This window comes from Podarcis liolepis (genome assembly GCF_965112155.1).
Source record: "Podarcis liolepis genome assembly, chromosome: 3".
Taxonomy (NCBI): Eukaryota; Metazoa; Chordata; class Lepidosauria; order Squamata; family Lacertidae; genus Podarcis; species Podarcis liolepis.
Genome location: NC_139557.1, coordinates 77,785,741 through 77,795,315, shown reverse-complemented (window position 1 = coordinate 77,795,315; position 9,575 = coordinate 77,785,741). Strand labels below are relative to the sequence as shown.

General features: G+C 43.3%; 1 long non-coding RNA gene across 1 annotated transcript; it reads left to right on the top strand.

Annotated features, from left to right (window-relative positions):
* The first annotated feature begins 2,053 nt into the window (after window positions 1–2,053).
* Window positions 2,054–4,768, top strand: LOC310703600. The gene is made up of 2 exons (XR_014524273.1): window positions 2,054–2,530; window positions 4,454–4,768. It is a non-coding gene; the product is annotated as an uncharacterized lncRNA (long non-coding RNA).
* Window positions 4,769–9,575: the final 4,807 nt, after the last annotated feature.

Here is a 9,575-nt window from a genome sequence, read left to right as displayed (position 1 = left end):
TTGGCTGCCATTCCTCACACTTTTACACATCTTAAAAACCTATCCCTTTTAATGTGTGAAGCTCTTAGTTAATGAAAAATAGATGTTAAAATCTTGGCAGTTCCAAAAGCCAGAGCTCCAGTCACTGGAAAACATGCTAACATTGCATTAGCGTTCCTAGAACCAACTCCCAGCATCAGAGGTGCTTTACCGAACTGCAGTCTTGTGATTTTTAAAGGTTTTTAAACCCTTACTTTGAAAATAAAGAGATTGTGTAGGTTAGTAAATGATTAATTTCCTTAGCAAGCACCTGAGCTGTAATCTAGCCATGTGTTCTCTGTGATTAAGGTTTGTTCAAGGTGCTCACTGTGCCAGACAAAGTCCTAAGTTCAAACAGTAATGTTTACACAACCAAGTTCACCTTCTCCTTACAAATCTGCCATCCCAAGCGTTATTCCACACAGCTGCTGGTTTCCCTCTCTGCCCTGCAACCACAGTACTCCACAATGGGGTAGTTAAATCTGCCTCTACGAAGAACAACCTGTCCAATTGCGAGGTGAAAAAAACATACAGATTCTATTGGGACAAACCAGGCCAAATAGTCCAGATGACTGTATCTGATCAAAATTCTGAAAACAGGCTGCGAACTCAGATTGTGTAGGACTCATCTAGCATGTTTTATACTTTATGTGCCACAGTGACGTCTGCTGAGTCATCATAGAATCATAGAATTGCTGAGTTGGAAGAGATCAAGGGTCATCTAGTCCAACCCCCTGCAATGCCCAATGTGGAGCTGAAACCCACAACCCTGAGAGTCTTATGCTCTACCGACAGAGCTATCCAGCTGTGCCTCTGATCACTTGCAACTGTTTCAGCATGCACAGAGATCAGAACTTGTGGTTTTAATTCACCATTTTGATACTTTCTGCCAAGTGCTTTACAAATTTGCTAGATAATAATAATAATAACTCAGCTAACTAATAACTTCAGAATGCAAGTGTTGCATTACAGGTAAAAAGGCAGTGAATATCCATGTCAGGGAAAGCCGAATTTTATTAGATTTCTGCCTGATAAACAGTAACCAGAAAAAAAAAAATAGTAGCTCAAATCACTGGAAAGCTACCAGTCAGCTTACGTGAGCTGATCGATATGCTTCTGTGTGAGGTGCCTGCAGCAATGCCCAAGTGAGACTGCAATTCTGAACACAATGATGAGGAAGCTTGACTTCCAACAGCTTGACCTCACCCCCAAAGGCACACTCATCCATTGTTTCCCCGAGACAGAGAGATGCCAACTACTAGGAAGCCAGTCCAGTGAATACAGTAGGACTTACTTCTGAGTAACATGCCTGGGATTTGCTGCAATTATGTGCCATATGCCGTATAGATCCACACATAAGGCCTTCTGATTTTGTAAGCCCTGTTGTAGTTACAGGGGTACCTCGGGTTACAGATGCTTCAGGTTACAGACTCAGCTAACCCATAAATATTACCTTGGGTTAAGAACTTTGCTTCAGGATGAGAACAGAAATCGTGCTCCGGCGGCGCGGCAGCAGCGGGAGGCCCCATTAGCTAAAGTGGTGCTTCAGGTTAAGAATAGTTTCAGGTTGAGAACGGACCTCCGGAACGAATTAAGTACTTACCCCGAGGTACCGCTGTACTTGTAAGTGTATGCCTAAGCCTATTCGTTTTTTGAGTTGTGCAACTTTCTTCTTTACATCACATACTGACCTTTTTGTTTCAAAATAAAATGTTTTTTCTCCATTTCATTTTTAAAAGGTAGTTCTGGGAATACATGGGGGGGGGGGAGAGCCAAAGCACATAACCTTCAGAAGAGGCCCAGGTACACACCCACTCCAAGCAACTTTTTGTACTTATGTCACAACAACAGAGGGTTGGATCAGATGACCCCCGTGATCCCTTCCCACTCTCAGTTGGGTGAGACGAGCGTGGTGCCAGCCCCTCCCGGGCCGGGAAACTGCACCAGCTGCGCCCGCTATAATTAGAGCGAGCGAGCGAGCGAGCGAGCGGCGCAGGCGTGGCGGCGGCCCCTCCTCCTCCGAGGCCCGGGCGGGAGAGCAGCTCCCTCGCTCGGCCCCTCGGGCCTGCCGGAGAAGGACCAAGAAAGGAATCGTGCCGACCGGCTCCGCTCTTGATCTGGACGGGTCACCTGGTGGTGAACCAAATATAGCCAAGCGGCCCAAGCAGCTCCTGGCAAGCAGCCGCTTTGCAAAAGCGAGAGTGGCGCGGCCTTGCGCAACCCGGGGGAAAGGGCAAAGGCGTGACGTGGCGCGCCGCCACAGGCTAGGCCTGCAAAGGGCCAAGGGGGGGATTTGGGGCTTTGGGGTGTCTCTCCCCCCCCGCGCGCTTTTGCCTGCCTGACTCATCGCAGTAAGAGAGCCGCAGGCGTCAGCCAGGGTTACCCGGGAAGGACTGGTTTGGAGATTGCTACACCAGCAAGCCTGGCCTGGGAAGAAGCATGCAAGTGACTGCACTCTTCGGAGAGTCCGGGAAACTGCCTGGTTCCCAAACTCCCAGGATCACTTAGTAATGTTTGTGCCCCTTGTAGCAATCGTAAAGTGCTGTGCTAGACGCTGCCTGCTTTTGGATTCTATTTTTACAGGCAAAGCACTTGAATGAAGCTCCCGGACCAGAGTTTGGGAACACCTGCCCTATATTTATTTATAGTTATTCATTTAGGAGCAGGACTGTAAACTGATATTCTCACATGCTTTTGCGCGTCCTGGTCTCTAGAGCAGAGAATAATCCTGGGTGTCATAGACTGGTGTTGCCAACCTAACTGTAGAATTTCCTTTTAAAGGTTCAGTGGCAGTTCCTACTGTAGCTATTAACTTTTTGAAAGCGGGTGTTAAAATATCCTCTCTGCTTAAAAGAAGTAGAATTAAAACTTATACAATGCTAATATTTCTTGTTGGCACTGTTGGTTACCTACTTTTCACCACTGGCTCTGCAAAGCAATTAACAAATGTTCAGCTTAATAAACTTCCAGCTTACCCATCAAATAGAATGTTTACATACAAGATTATATGAAAGGTTCGACTGCAGCTTTTTTAAAAAATGGAATTCAAATGAGGGTCTGTTTTAGCAGGGAGTTCTAGACATTTTGCAAGCATATGATAAGAAACTGTTTAATAAATGTCGCTCTTTAATTTCATCAAATGAAGCCTATGGGGCAATTTCCCGTTTCCAACAATTACCTTATTGATCAAAGGAAGATATGCTGTGCCAGGGCACCCAGTCTTCCTACTGCCATCACCCTTTTCTTATCTGAGCTCAACTTCAACATGTTTTAACTCAGCTACAGCCTCCAGACACTTGAATCAGCACTGAGGCAGCAGCTCCCAGCTGCTTAGTTACCAAAACAGAGAGCTGTGTGTCATAGGCATATGGATGGCATGCAACTGCAAAGCTCTGGAGGATCTCGTCCAGCAGCTTCGTAGAGATATTAGTGCTGTTGCCAATACTGACCCCTAAATAACAGACCTTGAGGGGCTGATCTTCCTCTCATCATCCTGTCAGGCATCTTTCATTATGCAGCCTCCAGCATATGCTGAAAACACACCTCTTTACCCTGGCTTGCGGTGTCTATTTTTAGGACCCACCTTATTTTTCTTGGGGGGGGGGGAATTATATGTTGTTTTGAACAGTTTTCAATTGTTGTGTTTAAATATTGTAACCAGTCCTAGGACCTTAGGCAGGTAATTATTAATAAGAATCCCTCTTTGAGTCTCTCTAAATAAAGTTATTCTAATAACCCTCCAGTAAATTCTAGCCCATGGGTAGGCAAGCAAAGGCCCGGGGGCTGGATCCAGCCCAGTCACCTTCGACGGTCCGGGAATCAGCATGTTTTTACCTAAGTAGAATATGTGCTTTTATTTAAAATGCATCTCTGGGTTATATGTGGGGCATAGGAATTTGTTCATATTTTTTCTTCAAAATATAGTCCAGCCCCCCCCCCAAGGTCTGAGGGACAGTGGACTGGCCTCCTGCTGAAAAAGTTTGCTGACCCCTGTTCTAGCCATTGCAAACAAGAAGTCCACCATGTTGGATGCAACTTAGGAGGTCTAGAAGTGCCATCAGAGAATTATTCCTTTTATGGATCTCAAGAAATACACCTAATAGGACTCTTTTGAATGTCTGCTGTCTCCTCCCACATTCCACTTTAAGTTTAACTTCTGACTCCATCTGTGGCATCAGCATCGGCCAACTTTTTATAACCTGTCAGTTTAGATGGTTTGGGTTACTGTCTAGACTGATGAAGAGTTCCGGAGAACTCAAAAGCTCACACACTTTTGTAATATTTTGGCTGACCTAATAAAGGTATTGCCCCAATGTGGATATTGGAATGTTTCTTATGGGATAACATGGTTACCTTGGCTTGCTTTCTTTCTTTCTTTCTTTCTTTCTTTCTTTCTTTCTTTCTTTCTTTCTTTCTTTCTTTCTTTCTTTTACAGAACCAATGCCTACTAAAGCTGTCTCATTACCATACCCAGGAAAGAAGCCTAACTGAAAGGGGTTCTGGGCCCTAGACTTTCACTAGTCCACAAGTACTTAGCTCACAAGCAATTTAGCTCACAAGTACCGGTAATTCCCTTCAAGGTAAGCAGGCTGAAATCATCCAAGCACTGGAGATTGTGGATGCTTCTGATACTCCTCTGAGATGGATCAGAGCTGAGCAGTTTCATCAACCATGAAAATTATCACCATGAGTTCTGTATACCAAGAGACTTTGAGCCAGGAGAGGGAGTAATAAAGTGCAGCTCCTTCAATTTCTGTCGTTTCTTCTTTTTCTATTAGAATGTTTTGAAAATTGACAATATTGCTTTACATTATGTTACTTTAAAACACCATGGCCATACTACAGAAAGGCAGGATATAAATACTTTAATAAATAAATGATCTTATTTTGTCAGCTATCCATCCTGCTCATCCACAAGATCCTTGCCATAATTGCCTCTTGTCCTGAAGGGATGGGGAACTTGTGGCCCTCCAGATGTTGTTGGATTATAATTCCCATCATCTCTGCCATCTACCATTTTGACTTGGGCTGATGGGAGTTGTGGTCCAGCAACACATGGGAGATCCACAGGTTCCCCGTCGCTGTTGGGCAATCTTCCTCAGAACATTCCAGAACCCAACTGATCCTTAAGTCTCTGTAAACAAGTCATCCTGATGCCCTCCCCTCCCAAATCTGGGGATTTCCTACAGTTTCTGTCTAATCTGACAATGCTGCTAGTGATCATAACCAAAGCCTCATCTTGAAACCTTGTCTCCAAATAATCATGGAGTATCATTTGCTGATACAAAACAGTCATTACAAAGTGTCTCTTGCTAACTGTTGTGAGCACCATTACAGGACAACATTCCATCTGCATCAGACCCAGAGTTGCCATGGAAAGTTTGTAACCAATGGAGCCAAAAAGGTATGCGAAAGCTGTGTAAGCACAAGATACTATTTTGTACTTAATGACTATGCATGCTTTCAGTAAAATAATACTGTGCACATGTGTGCCATTTTTTAAGCACAGAATCTTCTTGTGATTCACAAGCATTTAATTAATCCTCATACCACCCACATAAAGCAGGCATATGTCATTAGGGCCTTTTTCCAGATGCGGAAACAGAAACACAGAAAGGTTTTGTAAATTGACTGAGGTCAAAGAGCAAGTCATTGGCAGGGCCAAGCAGAAAATGGAAGACTTTTTCCCTTAGCGTCTTACTAGTGCACTGCTAGCCATGCAAGGAAGGGGGCTGGGATACATCTGCTAGCAGAAAGTGTTGCTGTGTTAAGAAGCCATGCTTGATGTTGGAAAAGATGAGTGCACAGTTTCTGGGGGTGGAAAAGGGAGGAGAAGTTTATAATATCAAAAATCAAATTAAACATAATAATCAAAATCCCACCAGTCTAATGACCTTGAAGTGATGTGACATGCACAAACCAATAGTTTGCGCATGGGAAAATATTTTTCTTCAACGGGACTTGCTCCCAGATAGGTGTGAATAGAATTGCTGCCTTGCATTTCCTTTTTATTCCTTTTTGGTATTGTTTGGACAACCTGCAAAATCTGTTTGCAGCACAGAACAGGTGACTGACAGTGAGTCCAAAGAAGTGTGTGAACACATCTCACTTGCACCCATCTCTTGCCATAAAGTAACAACTGTGTCATTTGCTAATTATTTCTCCTGTTGGCAGTTGAAGGGGTTATTTTAAATATCACCATCACTATAAACTTATTTGGATTACAGTGGATTTACCATATTGAACACAAAGTTGTCTGGCTGCCACTCACTGTTGTCAAGCCAATATAAATAATAACTAATCCAGCAGACGGCTCTTGCTTTGATCTTGTCTTTCTTCTTTATGAAAAAAAAAGGACATGTCATAATAGCAACAAGATCTTCCAGGCAGAGTATTTCTGGGAATTATTGCATTTGAATTGGTGGTTAGTACTTTGGCCTCCCGCCACTTCTCTGAAAGTACGAAGAGTAATGGATTTGGGGTTTTAAAAACATTTTGTGTGTGATCTCAGTGCACATGAAAGGTGCCAGAGAGGCAGTTCAGAAGACAGAAGTTCTCTGTTTGGCTACAGGCTAAGACAGGATTAATCGGCATTGTTTTCTTCACTTCCACAGATACACCTTGACCTTAAATGTGATGAAACCCGCAGGCCTATTCAGTTTGTCTGAGGACATTATGAAAAATGGAGGGCTTCCCCTCCCTTTCTCCTGAGGCAGTGGTTTTTGAGCACAAGGCTAGTCTGAGACATTTTGGCACATGATGTGGTACCCCCACATATGGCAAAAATAAACATTTTAAAAATGTAATAATAAATGTAAATATATGTTTACATTATTATATTACATTTACATTTACATTTACATTGAGAGTCCCATGGACTGCAAGAAGATCAAACCCATGCATTCTTAAGGAAATCAAACCTGAGTGCTCACTGGAAGGACAGATACAGAAGCTGAGGCTCCAATACATTGGGCACCTCATGAGAAGAGAAGACTCCCTGGAAAAGACCCTGATGTTGGGAAAGATTGAGGGCACAAGGAGAAGGGGATGACAGAGGAGGAGATGGTTGGATAGTGTTCTCGAAGCTACCAGCATGAGTTTGACCAAACTGTGGGAGGCAGTGGAAGACAGGAGTGCCTGATGTGCTCTGGTCCATAGGGTCACGAAGAGTCGGACACAACTAAATGACTAAACAACAACAATAACATATTTACTACCCTTCAATAGCACCCAAAATTTTTTGCCACAGGAGAAAGCTTAAGTGTTTTACTGAAACCTTCTGCAGATGACTCCCCAAGTTGGCATGCAATTGCTGTTGTGTGAGGGAGAGAGTAGGGATGGAGTCCCACCTGCTCCATCATATTCTTGTCACTGGCCTGCAGCGGGGAGCTGCCAGTGTGATTTGGAAACCTGGAAGGTCACAAGTGGGGAACAAGGACTGCCCAAGGAGGATAGGCTCCCCATGGCAGCTGTTCAGCCTCCAACATAGGCAGAAGGGAAGGTGGCCCTCAGGATGAAAAAGGTTCTCCACCCTGACTTCTGTCAATGCCAAGAGTAGCTACAGCAGCGAAAACTTCTGAATGTCAAGCCAGCTAAAGACACAGAAGCAAGCAGGGCTAGTGAAAAGATGGCAACCTTTACGATGAGGGAGAAAATGCTTCTTACAGGCAGAGAAAACAACAACAACAACAACAACAACAACACTCCACCCACTCTGGGCGACTCCCAATAGCATATTAAAAACACAATAAAACATCAAACATTAAAAACCTCCCTAAACAGGGCTGCCTTCAGAAGGCTAATAAGTACCGTATTTTTCGCTCTATAACACGCACCAGACCATAACACACACGTAGTTTTTAGAGGAGGAAAACAAGAAAAAAAAATTCTAAACGAAATAGTGGATATCTGATTTTTGTGGTTCATGCTGTGGCCACAGACGTGATCTGACAGTGAGTTTGGAGTAGCCCAATGCAAAAATCCTGAGGATCCATGCTTTGTAACCACGGAGGAGGGAAGGAGGGGGAACCATGGATCCTCTGCTCATGACTGCAGCAGATCCCCCCCATCACCCGCAGGCATTCACTCCATAACACGCACAGACATTTCCCCTTACTTTCTAGGAGGAAAAAAGTGAGTGTTATGGTGCAAAAAATACGGTATCTGCAGGCTGAAAATCCTCACATTTGTATTTGCAGGATTGGGACCTACAGGAGCGGCACCAATCGTATTTTCTATTCCTCAGTCTGTCCTTTCCCAGTCATCTTTTTTTTAATGGAAAATGTTATTATATGTAATAATTTTTCGAGATAGGAATTATAGTTTATTACAAAGAGCATTATTATCATTTATTCATCATTTAAATTAGAGCAGATTTATATTTCAGCATTTTCATTAATATGTAATGTAAATTATTTAGAGTAAATTGTGTCACTTGTAGTGCTTGGGAAATGACAATTAAAGTTTCTTGTTGTTTTGATAGAGAAGGATGAGGTGGCAGGAGTTGCCATCGGCTAACTTCATATCCTAATGAGTATCTGAGTAATAGACAAAATACTGAAAGAAGAAGAAGAAATATTATGGATGTGTTTGACTGCAGAAGGATAATAAATGGCAGAGGGGAATGATTTGAATTTACCAGTTGATAACTGATTAATGATTCCTATTAACTTGCTAAGGGGGACTTCACATGATAGTGCAAAAATTCTTATCTGTATCCCAGAAGACTGCTAATACCCCAGAAGACTGTATTCCTGCAGACTCTGGTTAGAACCAAAGCAGTTTATATTCTAAAAGACAATGTAACAGTGGTCTACTCACATCTTGTATTGCAACACCTCACATCCAGGTACAACTATAATTCAAATTTCCCTCAATTTCTGCTTTTATTCTATCCTCTAAATCAGTGGTGCAGCTAGGGTACGCTTAGACCCTGGATGCAATGATCTTAGTCCATGCCCCTTCTGCAGCCGTGTGAAAAGATTCTGTGCATGTGCAGTTTCATATTTTAAAGTCACTGACATCTTAGCACCATAATGACTGCTGGGGTTCTGAGTGCCCACCAAACCTCAACTTGTTCACCTTTGCATTAGAAATCACCCCAGAATTGGCCCTACTAAACATCTTCCAAGACAACAATGCCCATTTACATCACAAAGAACTCATAACCCACCTACTTTCAGCAGCCAGAAACACCATAACCAGACACTGGAGAGACCTGTCAGGAGTAAGCATGGACCAATGGTACCAAATAGTATGGGAAACAGCCTTACTAGAAAAATTAACCAATAAACTGAAACTGACACAGGGACAAACAGAAGAAGACGCCTTTACACCGGTATGGCTCCCCTTTATCACATACACAGCCCAACAAGACAATGACAATAATCCACCAACAGCATACAAATCAATACGGCTAACCTGATCCAAAACACCCACCCACCCCACTCACACATGAAAACAAAGATCACCACAGCCAATCACAAACAAACAAGGCCAACCCCAACCTCTCTCACCACCAAAGGAACACAAGTGAGCAGCAGAGAACATGCACGAGC